The sequence below is a fragment of the Quercus suber genome, unplaced genomic scaffold, assembly GCF_002906115.3.
Source record: "Quercus suber isolate HL8 unplaced genomic scaffold, Cork oak 2.0 scaffold_804, whole genome shotgun sequence".
NCBI lineage: Eukaryota > Viridiplantae > Streptophyta > Magnoliopsida > Fagales > Fagaceae > Quercus > Quercus suber.
Window position 1 is genome coordinate 147866 of NW_027070239.1, and position 20033 is coordinate 167898.

Below are 20033 nucleotides of genomic sequence, written 5' to 3' on the forward strand. Positions count from 1 at the left end.
TAATGAGTTGAATCTTAACATATCATGAACACAAGCATTTATTTGCGAAGAATAAAAAGAATTTAGTAAGAGTTGAATAACAATTTTGATTTTTATTAAGAAAGATCTCAATTGCAATAAATAAAATAAAATAAAAAACAAATACTATCTGTAACAACACTACAGATTATAACAGATTTCAGCAAAAGGCTAAACTTAAACAACTCAAAGAATAATTAGGAAAAATTCCCCAATTCCATTTAAAAGAAGAAAAAGGGAACATGCTAGACACAAGTAAATGGGATTTTATTTACAGTAGAACCCCTAAAACCTATCTACAAATAGTATTTCTTCATTCTACATTAGTTACAACAGCTTGGGAGGAATTTCATTAAAGTTTGCTGGTACAAGCAAGAGGGTTCTGCTTGCCCAAAATAGCGGGCTTAACGTTAGCATAAGAGGAAGTAGTAGGTCCTCCACCTCCCTTGTATGCAAGATCAATGTCAAAAAGCACCACTTGTGGGCACGGTACACTCTTACTGCATATAAGCTTCACAACTTCCTTTGTTGAAGAAGTGCCTCTAATTTTCTTAAAGTTAACATTGCTGATTTTAACTTTAGAGGGAGACTGAAACAAAACAAACAAACAAAGAAATTGATATTAGTATTTGTAATTTGTTTTACTTTTTTTTTCCTTTAGCATTAATATTTGTGTATATATTTCTGAAGTTTATAATAACCTTGTTTAAGCATTGATTGTTTAGGCAGTAGTTTTGATCAATGATGATAGGATTGGCAACATTTTTCATGACAATATCCTCAAAATGTATATCAGAAGCAACTCCAGAATGGGCAAAATGCCATGTTTTGATTCTAACACCATTTTTTGTATTGCTAAGTGTAGCACCAGAAACTCTGATTCCCGAAACAGGTTGTTCGTTCTCGTATTTTCCAAGACTTCCAATGCTAATACCATGGCCAGGTTACTTGGTTAGCAGAAACATCTTGGTTTCCATCACCAATGGAGATGCAATCATCACTTGTTCCAATATTGGCATTGGTAATGGTGATCTGAGATGAACGTCCCATGTGGATTCCATCAGTGTTGAGGCTATCTGTGGGTACGGTTTGTTGGATAATCTGGTTTTGTATCTCATACAAAACACACAGCGGAAGCAACAAACATGGATCTATTTCATTCATGATTGATAACATGCACTATGTAAATTTTAGAATTTAAGAACAAGATAGCGTACATTGGTGCAATGAAATTCAAAACAAAAGATTATAAATACTTGGAAACACTTTTAATCTTCACTCCAATTCCACTTTACGCCTAAGAAGTGTGGTCTCTCAATCAGTTTCCAAGGGAGAATAATTGAGCGGATTCACTCACACATACACACCATTTCACAATGATGTCTCTCTTTTTTCTAATAAAAAATTCTATATTTTTCTCCCTTTATAACTAACTGATTATCTAATTGGGCTAGCCTATTAGGCCTTTCCAATTGGGTTTTAGTGTGTGGCATGGAGTGGAACCAAAAGAGACCAATAAGACACTAGCTCCAATAGGACTTGGGCATTTCTGTCAACTCTTGACAGGTCCAAAGTTACTATTAATTATATTTAATACCACTATATAAATATAATTGCACTCTAGGCCTTATTAATAAATTATATCTCAAGACTTTATTATACATGCAACCCCTTCATAAAATATTCGCAGTAATACAAAGTCATAAATATAAACTGCCACTTTGAAGATTACTACATCTTAATCCTTGAGTACCCAGTTTAATTCTTTAAAGTTATTTATCATATATTTATGAAATCTAATTTCATAAATATATACCTTAGTAATTTTTTACCAAAGTGGTTAGGCCTAACTCTTTGAATAACTGAACCCATTAAACTTATCTCAAAGGAATATTTGATATTTCCATTAAAAGATTATAAATTCCATCTTGAGAATATATGTTTCATCAACACCAAATGTGGCTGCCCAACATACTGAGATTTTGACCATTACTTTAGATTTCACTCCTAATATATCAATGCAACCTACACTCCTTGATCAAGTCCATTATTCTCTCCGGATTAAAAGTTCATATAAATAGAAGTCGTAAGATTTATTATTCATTTGACAGTCGTTAGGAGAATAATAAATCTCACAGCAGTCTAGTTTAATATGTCTTAACTCTTAAAACATATCAACATATCAACTAGAAGTCTCCACTTCCATGATCAAGACAAATCATCTTAGTTGATATGTTATAATCTTCACAGATGAAATGCCCAATTTTATCACTGACTATGAACTAAAATTCTGAATTTACAAAGAACTTATGATTTATATCTTTGTACCTTTTCACATAAATCACATACTATGTGATGTGCATGAAATATATACAATAAAGTACTCACATATTTACATATTTAGCTTTACTTTTATGTTATTTTGTTACTGATTATATAATATCTTTGTGTTGCAGGTAACAAGGGCTTTACATGCAAAGTGGGGCTAGGCCAATTAAATTCAAGTTCAATTGGAGTAAGAAATCAAAGAAAATTTGCACCAAATCCAAGTCCAATTCGGATTAGGATTCCAACTTGCACATCAGTTAGTATTTTTAGCATAACTTTCGGCTCAGATATCCAATCGAGATGATTCAAGGTTGGCTAGAAATTTAACTTAAAGGGCTACAACTTTGTAGTTTACCAAAAGTCCGAATTCTGAATTTAAATGGGCCAAAATTGCCAGTTAAATGAATCCTAAAAATCTGGGATTTTCTCCAAACGGGAATTCAACTTGTAATAGGATTCCTTGACCTATTTAAAGGCTCTTTAGGGTAAAAAGAAGAGGAGAGAAACCTAAGAGAAAAAGGAGGTGCCGCATAGAAGAATTTGCTTTTGGGAGTCTTTCAAAAGAGGAGTATCTGAGGACAAAGGCGAGAGCTTCATGTGATCAACCAGTTCAGATGAAAGACATAAGTTTTATTTGTTTTCTTTTCAATTTTATTATGAACTAAATTTTATTTTCTAGAGCATTGATGTAGTCTAGCAATGAACACACAATTTATTTTCTGAGTTATTTTATTTTTAATATGTCCATGATTGAGTGTTTAATTCTTATTCTTAATGCCTACTATTTGTTTTCACAAATTATTGTTTGATCAATTGAATTACAATGAGACCGAAAGGTGATTTGTTATTTTAGTTCTAGAATTAAAAACCATTAGTTGAGCGAAAGTAGAGATGCTTTACTGCGATTAATGTGATTTTTCAGAAAATTCAAAGTACGTAATGAATCTCCAATTAATTAAATTCACATAGAAATATGGAATTGTTATTTGAAGATATTTTTGATATTATTCGAGAGAAAATATTGAATACTTAAGGAATTTTTAATCATCAACGGGAGATTATTAGAATTTAATAATTAGGAGGAATAAATTGTGTGGGATTTGTTAGGTGAAATCAACTGCTCTAGATCCATTCTTATCATATTTTTACACTGTTAGAGTTTTATGCTTTGTTAATTCTTTTTATTCGTAGATTTATTTTTATTATATAGTTTAATTTAATTTAGATAGTAGAACATTCCATTTGTTTTTGAATTTCCAAATAGTAATTAATTTAGTGAATTTCGGTATTCAATAACATAGTTAATCCTTGTGGGTTCGACATTCGTTTTCTAAAAACACTTTACTACTTGTTACGATTCTGTGCGCTTGCAGATTATTTTACGCGAACAAATTTTTGGCGCCGTTGCCAGGGATTAACTGTTTGTTATTGATATTGATACTAGCTAGATATTTACTACTTTGGATTTTATTTTATTTATTCAAAAAAAAAATTAATTAGGTGCATCTGAGTTTGTTTTCTTTCTTTTCAGGAATTAAAAGTGCATGCCCCGATCTAAACTGTTAGAGCATACACTCTTTGATCTTGAAATTAAAAGAACCTTACGTCAGCTTAAGAAAGAAAAGAAGAAAGAGGCCAACACATCTCTATCTAAGATGGCCGATCAAGAGCAAAAGGCGTAAGAGATTATGCTATGCCCTCGGTAAATGGAGCTACATCAAGCATAAGAAGGCCAGCCATACAAGCCAATAATTTTGAGATCAAGCCGGCCATTATTCAGATGATACAACAGACTGTCCAGTTCAGGGTGCTGTCACAAAAGTATCCTAATGTCCATATTGCAAATTTCTTGGAAATTTGTGATACTTTTAAACATAACGGAGTGACAGATGATGCAATTCAACTAAGGCTTTTTCCCTTCTCACTTAGGGATAAAGCAAAAGTTTGGTTGAATTTTTTGCCACTTGGCATCATTACTACATGGGAGGAGTTGGCACAAAAATTCTTAGCAAAATATTTCCCTCCTGCAAAGACAGCAAAGCTAAGGAATGATATCACCACGTTCATCCAATTTAAGGGTGAATCATTATATGAAGCATGGGAGAGGTACAAAGATTTATTGCGAAGGTGTCCTCATCATGACCTTCCAGCATGGCTTCAAGCAACATTCTACAATGGTCTAGGAGCTACAAACAAGTCTATGGTTGATGCAACAGCTGGTGGAGCTTTAATGAGTAAAACTCATGAGACAGCCTATGAACTTCTAGAAGAATTGGCATCCAACAACTATCACTGGCCTACAGAAAGAGCAATGCCAAGAAAGGCAGCTGGAGTTTTAGAACTTGATTCTATTACCTCATTGGCGGCACAAATGGCAACTTTGTCTCAACAACTAGGTAAAATGAATGTTAATGCTATTCAAACTAATGTTGTTTGTGATCATTGTTCAGGAAATCATTCAAGTGATGACTGCCAAGTAGGAAATCCTTTTGCCCAATCGAGTTATGGACAAGCAAATTACGTGTCAAATTTTCAACGTCAAAATAATCCATACTCGAACACGTACAATCCTGGATGGAGGAGTCACCCCAACTTCTCATGGAGCAATAACCAAGGGCAGGCTAAACCACCTCAGCAATTTCCACAGCAAGAGAAAAAGCCGACACTTGAGGACATGTTCATGCAGTACATGCAGAAGATAGATGTGGCGATCCAAAACAACTCAGCTTCAATCTGCAATCTTGAGGTGTAAATCGGTCAGCTTTCAAGCATGCTCACAGAGAGGACTACAGGAACTTTGCCAAGCAACAATGTCACCAATCCGAAAGAACATGTAAAGGCAATATCATTGAGAAGTGGACAAACATATGAGGAGCCAAAAGTAACAAATGCCAAACAAGATGAAGCTGTAAATAATGAAGAGTCAAAGATGAAGGAAGCCGAGTCAGAGATGAAAGAAGTGGAGCAAGCTGAGAAAACTAAGGAGGATGAAAGAGCTTCAAAATCCAAAAAATCCAGGGAAGTTACTTTTGAGACTCATTCTCCTTCAATTTATGATCCACCAATTCCTTTTCCGCAAAGATTAAGAAAAAACAATGTGGATGATTAGTTTCTAAATTTCTAAGTATATTTCAGCAATTGCATATTAATATTCCTCTCATTGAAGCTTTGGAACAAATGCCTAAATATGCTAAATTTTTGAAGGATATTATATCAAAGAAGCGGAAATTAGAGAAGCATGAAACAGTAATGCTAACAGAGGAGAGTAGTGCAACCTTACAAAAGAAGCTACCGCCTAAGCTGAAAGATCCGGGGAGTTTCACTGTCCCTTGCACTATAGGAAAATCTTATTTTGATAGAGTTTTATGTGATTTAGGGGCAAGTATTAATCTAATGCCTCTCTCTGTTTTCAGGAAATTGGGTCTTGGAGAAGTAAAGCTGACCACTATCTCTTTACAATTGGCGGATAGATCCATTAAATATCCAAGAGGAGTCATTGAGAACGTATTAGTAAAAGTTGACAAGTTCATCTTCCCAGCTGACTTCATTGTCCTTGATATGGATGAGGACGAGGAGATCCCTTTGATATTAGGTCAACCTTTCCTTGCGACGGGGAGAACCTTAATTGATGTCCAGCAAGGAAAACTTGTTTTGAGGGTTGGAGAGGATGAGGTCACTTTTAATGTATTTAAGTCTTTGGAATTTTCTTCCGAGACACATTCTTGTTTTCAAATAAGTGACCGAGACATGATCATGGTCAATGAGACTTGTGCAATTGATTTTCAAAAGTTACCACTTGAGGTATGTCTTACTCACTCTACACCTGTTAAATTCAATGATGAAGTGGTTAAAGAGTGTGAAAGATATTTGGAGGCTACACCACTCTTTCCTCATTCAATGCAACCAAAAGTGGAAGACCTAAAATCATGTCAGCCAACATCTCCACCAGAGGAACCACGTAAACTTGAGCTTAAACCGCTTCCATCAAAGTTAAGGTACGCTTTCTTAGGTCAAGACTCTACTTTTCTAGTTATTATTAACAGTTCTTTAAGTGATGTAGAGGAGGAAAAGTTGTTGAGAATCTTGCGGGAACACAAAATAGCTTTGGGTTAGACCATCTCTGACATCAAAGGAATTAGTCCTTCAAATTGCACACACAAGATTTTAATGGAGGATAACGTCTAGCTACAAACGTTAAATAAAGTGCTTTTGGGAGGCAACCCAAGTTTTTTTTTTATTTTTTATCTTTATGTTTATGTTTTTTTTTTTTTTTTCTTTATCTTTTTGTTTTTTCTTTCATTTTGTAGGAATAAAGAGACCAAAGAAATCTTCAATGGGTACACGGCTGCACCTCAAGGGAAAATATTCAATTAAAATCAGGGGAGAATCTCTTCTCCTTTCTCATTCTTTTATTTAGTTTTTCTTCCTTTTTCCCATTGAGGACAATGTTAAATTTAAGTTTGGGGGAAGAGAATTTATTTTATTTATTTCAAAAAAAAAAATTAATTAGGTGCATCTAAGTTTGTTTTCTTTCTTTTCAGGAATTAAAAGTGCATGCCCCGATCTAAAAACTTTCTTTTGCCTAGCTTGAGGTTTGTGTTTTAAGTTCATTATACTACTCTTGCTTAAAGAATTTCATTGCTTTCATGCTCAATTCATTGCACATGCACATAGCCACTCAGACATAATTTGTTGTTGAAGGATAAAAATGATTAGAAAATCTTGATGATAACAATGTGGAGACTATAACCCTTGTGAGTTTTGAGCCAATCATTATTTTTGGAGGGTTATTTATTTTTTTCTAATCTTAAAGTTCATTTGGAAGTGCGTAACATATTTCCCTTGTTGTAGTCTCATTGTTCTTACTTTTGGCCAAGAAAAAATGATTTTATGCCACACTTGATCCTTTTGAAGTCATTGATGTTGAATGAACTATACTAGTCTTTGAGAGATGAGATTAGGCCATTTTAGTCTACTTTGAGCCATATATGTTTTTTTTTTTTTGCATACATTATTGCTAGTCACCCCATTGAGCCTTTTAATTAGCCTTTCTTTCTTAAAACCCTTGTCCATAGTGTTTCAAGATGGAATTTGATCAGTTTGTTTCAATGTGGTGGTTTGTGCGAGAATTCAAAGAAGAAAAAAATTGTACAGAGTTCCATTTACTCCAATGTTTTGAGTTGCTTAATAACTAGGGGTATTCATTACCAATGTTTACTCTTACGTTAAACTGTAACTTGAAATATGAGTATGCAAAAGCACTTCAAGTTTGTGAATTGTTGACTAACTAGGTGCATCCATCACAAATTCCTGCATTCACGTCAAAAGATAAGTGACGACTTGAAGTAAGTTAAAAAAAAAAAAAAAAAAAGGAAAAAGTGTCAAAAAGAAGTAAATAAAAAGGGTTCTCATCAAATTTTGAGAAGTGAAATGTAAAGGAGTATTGCTTTGAAGAAGAAGAGTTGAAAAAAAAATGTTGAATGGAAATTCCAAAAAGAGTTGACATTCCGACAAATCTTGAAAACACTTCTTATATTTACCTTTAACCATTTTTATTTCATACCCTTTACTTTTACCCTACATTACGTCCTAATAAAGTCCTTATTTGATCTTGGAGATTGTGTAGTTCAGATATTGATATGACTGAATAAAAAGTGTGGTATAAATTTTTTTTTTTTTTTTGGCATCTTTTTATGAGACTACTTGTTCTTTCTTGATTAAGTGTTTTTCATGTGATTTATATGTGAGATTTTCATTTTTCTTACATTATTCCACTCACATATATTGTTGAGAGTTTTACACCCCATTTCAGAGTGATTTCATTTGTTAAGTGATAACATCGGAAAGGTTTGAGTTAAGACATACTTTCAAATAGAAATTCAAGTCAAGTTTATTCTAAAACTAAGAGTATGTTTGGGTTGGCTACCACTTTTCACTCACAATAATTTTTGATGGCATGAGAAATTTCTTTAGCATTTGTAGTGTTTTTGAACTTGAACTAATCCTCTTTGCAAAAGGCAATTGAAAAAAAAAATGGATTTTCTTTGTTTTGTTTATTTTAGTATTCATTCTCAAAATTTCGTGGGTATATTCCCTGCAAACCCTCATGAGACTACAACTCGTCCACTAGTATAAGCTAGAGGTTTAAAGACTTGTTGCATACGCTAAATGCAATCGAAATTTCCAGCGAAAGTGGATTAGTTAGGATATTTTCTTTGTTTTGCTTTACTCTTTATCTGTTCTGCTCGAGGACTAGCAAAAATGTAGGTCTGGGGGTATTTGATGTGCATGAAATATATACAATAAAGTACTCACATATCTACATATTTAGCTTTACTTTTATGTTATTTTGTTACTAATTATATAATATCTTTGTGTTGCAGGTAACAAGGGCTTTACATGAAAAGTGGGGCTAGGCAAATTAAATTCAAGTCCAATTGGAGCAAGAAATCAAAGGAAATTTGCGCCAAATCCAAGTCCAATTCGGATTAGGATTCTAGCCTACACATCAGTTAGCATTTTTAGCATAACTTTCGACTCAGATATCCAATCGAGATGATTCAAGTTGGGCTGGAAATTTAACTTAAAGGGCTACAATTTTGTAGTTTACCAAAAGTCTGAATTATGAATTTAAATGGGCCAAAATCGTCGGTTAAATGAAGCCTAAAAATATGGGATTTTCTCCAAATGGGAATTCAACTTGTAATAGGATTCCTTGACCTATTTGAAGGCTCTTTAGGGTAAAAAGAATGATAGGCCACAAACTGAATGACCCATTGTGATAAAACCAACTAATTAATTAGCCAAGTTTTTAATTAATCAATTTATCATGCAATTGTGTGGAAGCACAAACAAATCACCAAAAACTAAAAATGCAGCGGAAATTAAATGACACGGTGATTTGTTTACGAATAAGGAAAAACCTCGCGGCAAAAACCCCACCGGGTGATTTTCAGGTCACCACTCCCGAAAATCCACTATTATCAAATCAAGCGGTTACAAGTAAAGGAATCCCAAGTACCTTACCAACCTACACTTGAACCCTTACCCCAATACCCAATTGGACTTGATCTGTAGCGACAGTTCCCACCTTTGATGCACGGCTCCCAAGTACGTGACTAACCAATGCGCGGATCCCAGTACGTAACTTTAGAACACCAACTTAGGAAGAAAGGTTGGCTGCAAAGTTCTTCAGTTCATCCTTTATGATGAATAGCAGGAAGATGCTTAGTTACAAAACCCTACGGTGCAAATACACAGCAACTTCTTGAAGGAAGATGAACTAGGTCAAGAACTTCGTCTTTTGATCACAATTTGCTTGAACAGGGATTGCTTAATGATTTTGCAACTTGTGTCACACTTGACGGCTCTTAAAACAGTCCTTTTATATGTTTAGGGTTAGAAGAAAAGAAGGCCCAAAAGCATATTCACGGATCCCAAGAAAATCAAATTGGAAATTTGAGTTTTTAAATCTCGACAGATAGCAAGTGTCGAGGTAGCTGTCGAGCTTTAATGAAATTGCACTTTAGCTTGCTTTTTCTTGGACAGACTTAATGACTTCAACACTTGACCTTGAAACCTTGTTTCTTGAAGTATTAAAAACACCTAGAACTACCCAATTACAAGTAGAGTGTGTTTTGACAAAGGATTAGCCAATTTACATAAATAAGTGACATATGTTCTTAATAAGTGAAAACATATATGTCCTAACAATCTCCCCCTTTGGCAATCCGTGACAAAACCACAACAAACAAATGAGCATATGAGAGAAGTCATAAATCACTCAACTCATATTCACTTGTTTTAATACAATAAAATCTATCCTAACACAAACTCTTGAAAAACTTTGTAAAAAGAGAGTTTATGGCAAGTAGACTTTGACAACCTGTATTTCTGAAACACTTTAAACAAAACTCATCAAGACATCTTGTGTGAAACAAAAATAGATAGATTGCATACAAGTATAAAGAACATGTGTATAAAGATAGAAAAGAAACAACACACGAAGAGAGAGGTGAAAGAAAAAAACATACATCCACATATATAGAAAATAAGTACAATGTATGTAAAATGGTCAAAGGACCTCATATACATGATCAATGAATCTAAAAGGTAAGAAAAGAAAAGATACATATAAAGCCTCACTACATCCCTCAGAAAAGTCAACACTCCCCCTATCAAAAATGTCCTATACTAACTCTCCCCCTAAGATGACTACTCTCATAACCCCAAAACTACTACTCCCCCTTTTTGTCACGAGTGACAAAGGGTAAAGTGTTATGTAGACATCTCATCGGCAGAGCTAGCATCCCCATCATCATCATCATCATCCTCAGAATCTGAAGCTGCTGGAGTAGGTGGTGAAGGAGTAGCCTTTGGAGCAAATTCACCCATGGTCGCCTGCCGTCGTGCAATACGACCAACACGAACATTCACCTGATACAACTCAGCAGAGAGTGTATCAAGGCGGGTGTCCATGCGCTACAGCTGTGCCATAATATCTCCCAGAGATACATCGCTCGAAGAGGAAGAAGGAGCAGATGTAGATGGAGCTGATCTGGATGGAGCCGAACGGGAGAGAGGAGTGGCATCCGGCTGTCTCGACCTGAACTGCGCCTCACTACGTTTTACGGTAGCGGCATTTATGGCAGATATGTGTGTGAAGTGGTCGGACACAAGAAAGGGAATGGAAAAATGGCGTAGGATCCTCGTGATAGCAGAAGGAAAGATGAGCTTATCATGGGACGCCGAATCAAGATAAACATCTATGATAGACAGGATGAAGTGAGAAGGAAAGTCTATGGTAAGATGCTCTAGGAGTGATAGCAAAAATCGAGCACGAGGCTCTGTGATAGAGTTATAGTGAGAAAGAGGATGGAGAACAAAAGTCATCACCATGTTGATAAATCTAGGACCTTTAGCAAAAGGCCTACATGATGTGAACTGATGCTCACCCCAATCAGTAGGGCACTGACAAAAGGCAGAGATGAGCTCATCTTTGGACACAGTCCTCAGACGCTCACAAGAAGGATAGTCAGGAAACTCTATCCTAGGAACCTTAAGCACATCCGCAACCAGCTGCAGTGTGACAGGGATGCGCATACCTCGAACGCGAGTGAAAAAGAGAAGTACTAAACGATCTATCCCGTGCATGTTGGAGTAGAACTCCTGTATCAACACGAGAGGGCAAGTGACCGGGATGTCACACAGTGGCCCTCATCCCCTACTATGAATGACAGAGGGAAGGTCAGTATCGGCGAAGTCTGCTAGAATGACTTGGCGTTCCGAATGAACACCTCGTCTAGAAAAGTTCTCCGAAAATGCCTTATGGGCATCTCCATCACAGAACCGAAGGTTAAGGGGAGCAGAATCAGAAGAAGTAGAAGCTCCAGAACGCAGAAGGTTTCGAGCAGGAGTGGATTTACGTTTAGGTGCCATAGACACTACTAACGTAAAAGAATGAGAGGGAGAGAGAGGAAAATACTCAGAAAAGTTCCTAAAACAGTTCAAATATGACAAATATATTGAACAACAAGTACATATGCATGAGAATGCATGAGTATGTGACATGCAAAACAAAAATTGCATCATGGACTCAGCCCAATCCAATCCTATCAACACACAGCATATAGCACACATCTAAATGCATGTAAATATCATTATAATGCACACGAAATGCAATGTATGAAATTTTAAAAGCATTGAAGTGAAAACCCAACCCAAAATTTCAAGAAACACTCATTAATTTTGAAAAACCCCAAAAATTTCAAAAAATCTCAAAACCTAGGTTTTAAAACATGCAATGCATGAAAAAGGAAAGGAAAAGTGATCTTACCAAATGATTGAAGCAAGGAATGGTCAAGATCCAAGTGGGTGGGAAGATTTGAGTGAGAGAAGTGTGAAAAGGAAAGGAAAAGCCACGGAGAGATCGAGAGAGATCGAGTGAGAAATGAGAGAAATCGCAACAGATCCTTAAATAGGCACCTCAGTAAATCTCGACAGCTGAGGTGTCGAGAGGTATCGAGGAAGCTGTCGATGAAGGTATCGAGGAAATTGCCGTCGACAGTTGAAGGTATCGAGAGGTATCAAGATTCAAGATGAATTTCAGATAAGAGATGCTCGATCAATCGCACAAGTGTCGAGGAGGTATCGAGGAGACAGAAGATTTCTCGATCGATCCACAAGGTGTCGAGAAAGAAGACACAAGCACAACAAGTGAATCTCGATCGATCCATCAGGTGTCAAGAATCTATCGAGGGGACAGAAACTTTCTCAATTGATCCATCAGGTGTCGAAAAGGTGTCGAGATTGCGATAACAAACGGCTAGAGAAGCTCGACAGATGACCAGGTATCGAGGAGGTGTCAAGCAAGCAGTAAAAAGCAATTTTTCGAGAAAGGAAAAACACAGACATGAATGCAATCCAACACACATCTCAACCAAAGATCCACTCAACATATAAAGCTCTCAAAAACATCTCTCAACAAAAATTTAAGCACATGGATCCTTCAAAACACACACACACACTAAACAAGTCTAACCAATTTTATTTTTCAAAAAATAAGTTATGACAGTTTAGTGAGCATACATTAGCACATGTAAAACCTTTGTGATGGCCAAATCACATTGTACCTGCACATGTATCAAAAGTAGCAAAAACTATTTCGTGTTGTGTGTGAAAAACATCGCAAGATTGCATATGTGTATACATATTATGACGATCTGAGATATGAGAAAATATCTTTAACTCACACACAATCATAACTATTTGATGGGGACTATCACCTTCGAAGTACATCTTATAACTCCCACATCTCCTAGAATACACGCTTGCAACCATATTTAAAGCATTTTTAATCTTTTTGCTTTTTATTTTCTTTGCATGTTTTCTTTTATTTTAGCATATCATACATGGGCATATAAAAGAGGGAAAAGAAATACCCAAGATGTTAAGCATTTGACATCGCACTTTTGCTATGCCGAAGCATACGAATGTCTTTGACACTGCACTTTTGCTATGCCGAAGCATACAGGTGTCATATTATGATTGGCGGGCAACAGTGGTGAGATGGTTATTTATGCCTTTCTCTTAGGATTTTCTAGTCCTACCCGTCAAAAAGAGTGATATGAGTGTTAAGTTTTAAGAGATAACCTAATCTTACTCATCACAAACAAGAGCCACAAAGCTCACTTGCTTAGTTGTGCATAGAGATGCTCATCTAAGCTACAAGAGATACAAAGTTTAGAAAACTTTGTTTCATTGGCCATCCAAGGTACACAAGTACCAAAGTACACAAAACACACACTGTTTTTGTATTTTTCTGATTTTTCAATTTTTTTTTTATTATATCAAAAACAAAATAAACAAAACTGAAAGTAAACACACAAAACATGTTAAACAAAATAAAGCAAAAACTAGACTGACTCAGCAGAAAAACAAAACACACAAGCAATGCAATACACAGAAAAACAATAAGGGAAAAGAAAGTGATGAAATCACTTAAAGTCCTTTTTCTTCCACACCTTGGAAGATCCTTTCCTTTGATTGAATCCTTGAACCGGCGGTGAGGGGGAAGAATTTAACCCGTTCAAGTTCGAAAGGAACATGAGGGCTTTCAGAAGATCTCCAAGAGGAGCAAGAGAGGATTGAAGCTGATTTTGGCTTCCAGATACTATCATGCCATTGCTCTGTTGAGTGGCTAACCACTTATAGCAATTTGGTCTAGTATGACCGGCAGCTCCACAATGATGACAGAGATGCTGCTTCTTTTGTTTAGGCTTTTGAGAGTTAGCCTTCTTAGCCCTAGGGTTTTTATCATCTTTCTTATCTTGCTTAGGGGGTGCTCCTAAGATAGATTTACCCTTGTCTAAGTTCTCACTAGCTAATTCAGTTTTGACATCAATATTCTCAATTTCAGTATTATTAGCAGGAGGAACAAAAACAGTATTGCTAGTAGAAGCAGTATTAGAGAAAGAAATACCATACCCCAAACCAGTTCGATCCGAAGCAGATTTCTGATTGCTAAGCATCTCATCAAGCTTTGCACTTGAAGTCCTCTCTAGTTGAGCTCTGACTTGAAACAGCTCTGCTTCAAGCTTCTTGGTCTTCTCAGCCAAAAAGTTGTTTTCAAATCTCAGTGCTCCAATAGTTTGATTCGCCTCATCAAACTTTGTGGACAACTCTTCACGATCAAGTTCCACATCACTGAGCTTCTTGGTGGCCAGCCTGTATAATTTCTCATGCTTTTCAGAGAGCTTGTAAAGCTTCTCATAGGCTGAATGGATATCATCTTGATCATCCATTTTCTCAAATTTTGACTCCACCAGTTCTTCTTCTTCATCCACTTCTTCAACAATCCCTTCAGTAGGATTGACTGTGGCAGTGAAGGCATTTAAGATTCCGTCATCCTCATTGTCGGAATCATCTTCAGGCTCAGTGTCACTTAGAGTTGCAGCAAGTGCCTTGCTTTTCCCAATGCTCTTGAGATATGTAGGACACTCATTTTTCATGTGTCCGAACCCATGACATCCAAAGCACTTTGGTCCTGCAGGAACAGTGTACTGACTTCCATCCTTAGCATCCTTCTTCCCTTTGTCTTGGCTTTTAGACTATGAAGAACTGAACTGCCTCCGGTCCTTGTCGAAGCTCCTTCCATTGGCATTCTTCATAAACTTCTTGAACTACCGAGTGATGTAGGACTTCATCTTAGAATCTTCATCATCGAAAGACTCATCTGTATCACTGTTCTTTGCCTTCAAGGCTATGCTTTTACCTTTACTTGACTTGCCAATCCTAGATAATCCTATCTCATAGGTTTGCAAGTTTCCTACCAGCTCAGTCAAAGGAATCTTGTCAATGTCCTTTGATTCTTCTATCGCCGTAATCTTGGCATGGAATCTCTCAGGTAGAGATCTGAGCACCTTCCTTACAATCTTGGGTTCAGGGATGGTTTCCCTAAGATTGAAGGCTGAGTTCACTATGTCCTTGAGCTTGGCATAGAACTCATCAAACGACTCATCCTCCTCCATCTTAATTTCTTCAAAGCTAGTAGTGAGCCTCTGAAACTTTGAATCTTTGACAGCTTTTGTTCCTTCATAGGTTGTCTGGAGGATGGTCCAAGCCTCCTTAGCAGTTTCGGTTGAGGATATCTTTTTGAAGTCCTCATTGGTGACTACGCTAAATAGGGCATTTAACGCTTTGCTATTGAAGTTTGCCGCCTTGATCTTAGCATCATCCTAATCGGCCGGTTCTTCTTTTGGCTTAGTCCAACCAATCTCTACAGCTTGCCACACATTTTCATCTAAAGACTACAAGAAAGCTCTCATGCGTACTTTCCAAAGTACCATCAAATAAAGGAGGTATAATTAAAGATTGTCCTCTATCCATGACAAGCAGGGGTCAATGGATCAACATGGCAAAGATTAAACCCTAATCAGAGTGTGCCTGCTCTGATACCACTTGATAGGCCACAAACTGAATGACCCCTTGTGATAAAACCAATTAATTAATTAGCCAAGTTTTTAATTAATCAATTTATCATGCAATTGTGTGGAAGCACAAACAAATCACCAAAAACTAAAAATGCAGCAGAAATTAAATGACACGGTGATTTGTTTACGAATAAGGAAAAACCTCGCGGCAAAAACCCCACCGGATGATTTTCAGGTCACCACTCCTGAAACTCCACTATTATCAAATCAAGCGGTTACAAGTAAAGGAATCCCAAGTACCTTACCAACCTACAGTTGAACCCTTACCCCAATACCCAATTGGACTTGATCTGTAGCGACAGTTCCCACCTTTGATGCACGGCTCCCAAGTACGTGACTAACCAATGCGCGGATCCCAGTACGCGACTTCAGAACACCAACTTAGGAAGAAAGGTTGGCTGCAAAGTTCTTCAATTCATCATTTATGATGAATAGCAGGAAGATGCTTGGTTGCAAAACCCTACGGTGCAAATACACAGCAACTTCTTGAAGGAAGATGAACTAGGTCAAGAACTTCATCTTTTGATCACAATTTGCTTGAACAGGGATTGCTCAATGATTTTGCAACTTGTGTCACACTTGACGGCTCTTAAAACAATCCGTTTATATGTTTAGGGTTAGAAGAAAAGAAGGATCAAAAACATATTCACGGATCCCAAGAAAATCAGATTGGAAATCTGAGTTTTTAAATCTCGACAGATAGCAGGTGTCGAGGTAGCTGTCGAGCAGGTGTCGAGCTTTAATGAAATTGCACTTCAGCTTGCTTTTTCTTAGACAGACTTGATGACTTCAACACTTGACCTTGAAACCTTGTTTCTTGAAGTATTAAAAACACCTAGAACTACCCAATTACAAGTAGAGTGCGTTTTGTCAAAGGATTAGCTAATTTACATAAATAAGTGACATATGTTCTTAACAAGTGAAAACATATATGTCCTAACAAAGAAGAGGAGAGAAACCTAAGAGGAAAAGGAGGCGCCACATAGAAGAATATGCTTTTGGGAGTCTTTCAAAAGAGGAGTATCTGAGGACAAAGGTGAGAGCTTCATGTAATCAACCAGTTCAGATGAAAGACATAAGTTTTATTTGTTTTCTTTTCAATTTTATTATGACCTAAATTTTATTTTCTAGAGCATTGATGTAGTCTAGCAATGAACACACAATTTATTTTCTGAGTTATTTTATTTTTAATATTTCCATGATTGGATGTTTAATTCTTATTCTTAATGCCTACTATTTGCTTTTACAAATTATTGTTTGATCAATTGAATTGCAATGAGACCGAGAGGTGATTTGTTATTTTAGTTCTAGAATTAAAAACCATTAGTTGAGCGACAGTAGAGATGCTTTACTGTGATTAGTGTGATTTTTCAGAAAATTCAAAATACGTAATGAGTCTCCAACTAATTAAATTCACATAGAGATATGGAATTGTTATTTGAAGATATTTTTGATATTATTCGAGAGAAAATATTGAATACTTAAGGAATTTTTAATCATCAACGGGAGATTGTTAGAATTTAATAATTAAGAAGAATAAATTGTGTAGGATTTGTTAGGTGAAATCAACTGCTCTAGATCGATTCTTATCATATTTTTACACTGTTAGTGTTTTATGCTTTGTTAATTCTTTTTATTCGTAGATTTATTTTTATTAAATAGTTTAATTTAATTTAGATAGTAGAACATTCCATTTGTTTTTGAATTTCCAAATAGTAATTAATTTAGTGAATTTCGGTATTCAATAACATAGTTAATCCTTGTGAGTTCGACATTCGTTTTCTAAAAACACTTTACTACTTGTTACGATTTTGTGCGCTTGCAGATTATTTTACGCAAACACTATGCATCTCATGGACTATATGATAATGTCCGAATATTCATGTTACCATTATTTTAGATAATTATAAAACAACTTTATTAATTACAACATTAAGTCATACATAATGTCACATATAATAATGTACATAGCATCATACAATTGGATTTAAGGGCACTAATCCTAACACGGTTATGGTAACATGTTGGAATTGCAACTTCTTGCATTCGAAAAGGTTGATGTGGAAAACTTTGCTATCCCTCGATGTAATGTCTTGGACTATTGAATTTGTGACGTAGTCGAGCCTTATATTATGTTCACATTTCAAAGTTAGATAAGTTAAAACACTAAGTATGAGCACTCAAGTTTCATTTAAGCATTCACTTAAAAAGAAGTTTTCATTTAAAAACCTTTTAATTAGTAAAATGCTAACAATTCTTTTAATTATATAAAAATAAATAAAAATTTGTTTGGAAATAAATGTGATCATTAAAACAACATAAAAAAATAAGAAAAATGGTAAAGTTATAGCAAATATTGTTACATAAAAAATTACAAGCAAATTTGTCTATGAACATGGTTGGTACTACTTCAATAATATTATATTAGATAAACAATTCTTCATGGACCACAAGCTTTTTTAAAAGATGACATGTGCAATTGCGATTAGTGAACTATCACTTTCAGATTTAACCATTGCTTTTTCTCTATCGCTTATAGTCGCACAGGTTAGTGTTGTGGCACAAAATGTTGTGTCCATACTCCATAAAGTTTTTCATATTGAAATTTTAAAATTAATTCTTTTTTGAGTTGTGACACATCACTATACAAAACTTATGTGAAAATTATTTGTAAAACATCATTTAACATATAAATGTTTGAATTATTTTTTCATAATGGGTAAAGTTTGTAAAGTTGTAGTGTCTATGTATGTCTACGTAGAAAATGATGGAAATGTAAATGCTAATTAATTAAGATTGAAATCTTACAATAGGAAGTGTGTTGCAGTTTTTGTCCTTGTTACAATCATTTTTTTTCCCGTGCTAGTTGTCCTTTTCCATCAAAAACTCCACCACCTGACACAGTGAGACCGTTGATATGTTCAAAAACGACCCAACCATCTTTATCATTGAAGGAGGCAACATCTGATGGGGCCTGTAGGGTTCCCTGAAGGTTAAACTCAATAGCACCTTTGCATGTACCCAACAATGTCACTAAACCTAGTTTGTATGACCCTGCTGAAATCACAACTTTACTTCCTGCTACTACGCATGCAGCTTTCTAAGCTTTTGTTAAAGCCTAAACACATTATGAAAATTCAAAATTAGTATATAACAATCATTTTGCATGTTAATGTTTTATCCTCTGGTTATGACATTGATCAGTTTCAAATGTAAACGGAGTTGAACCTAAGTTCTCTTATTCAAAGTTAAAAGTCTTTATCAGTTAAGTTAACTGGAAAACAGTCTTCATGTTAATTAAGTATAGTTGATTGCACTGCAAATATTTATACCTGGGTGATATCGGCATTAGGCTTTGCTCCATATGATTTAACATCAAAGACCTGCTTAGCATTGGTGGATGCCAACACCAATAGCAAGGAAATTGTTGCAATGCTTAAATTCTTTCCCATCTTACTGTCCTTTATTTCCTTTCTATTGCCAATTTGTTGTACGAAATGATGGTTACCCCATTTGATTTGAAGATATTTATACTTCAATACCTGAGCTCAACACCATTGAAACTACCCCACTAATATTAACTGATTTTGTGCATGGTCGCTAAAAACTCTCCTGTATATACTTCAACTTCCGTACTATTATTAGCTTTTGAGCTTCCTCCTCCACTAACTAGTTATCGTTTGTTATTATATAAGATAAGATTATTTTACTTTCATATAGCATCCTAACTTCTTAGCTTTAAATGGAAAGCTGTTAGTCACTTGAAATTTGTTCATTTTATCTTGTAAACAAAGTGAATACTTTCCATTAGTAAGGGGGAAAAAGTCCAATAAAATCATCAACTATCAAAATTTTCCAAATTTAGTTTAGGCAACATGCTCATCTATGGTTTACAATAGCAACTAATGAAAATACTATATAGGGGAGGCTAAACACACCTTTTTAGTTATTATCTTTATTTATTGTGGAAGCTCGAAAATGTGTTGAAAACACAAGAGCTGTTTAGACCACCAAATTAAAGTTATGACTTGATAGATTTTACATTAACTTAATACTAAGTGCAGAATACTGTAAATGCGAGCAGATAAATAAACAAGCTACACTAATCCATACTCATAGCAACACAGTAGTAAAATGGAATGTAAAAGAGTAGGGAAGAAAGATGCAAACACAAGATAACATGCCGATGTGTTATCG

At 35.5% G+C, this 20033-nt stretch overlaps 1 non-coding gene and 1 pseudogene across 1 annotated transcript; both read right to left on the minus strand.

Moving 5' to 3' along the window:
• Positions 1–370: 370 nt before the first annotated feature.
• LOC112018427 (exopolygalacturonase-like) lies at positions 371–19288 on the minus strand (annotated as a pseudogene).
• On the minus strand, positions 4385–4491 carry LOC112018463 (small nucleolar RNA R71). The gene has a single exon (XR_002883607.1). It is a non-coding gene; the product is annotated as a small nucleolar RNA R71 (small nucleolar RNA).
• Positions 19289–20033: the final 745 nt, after the last annotated feature.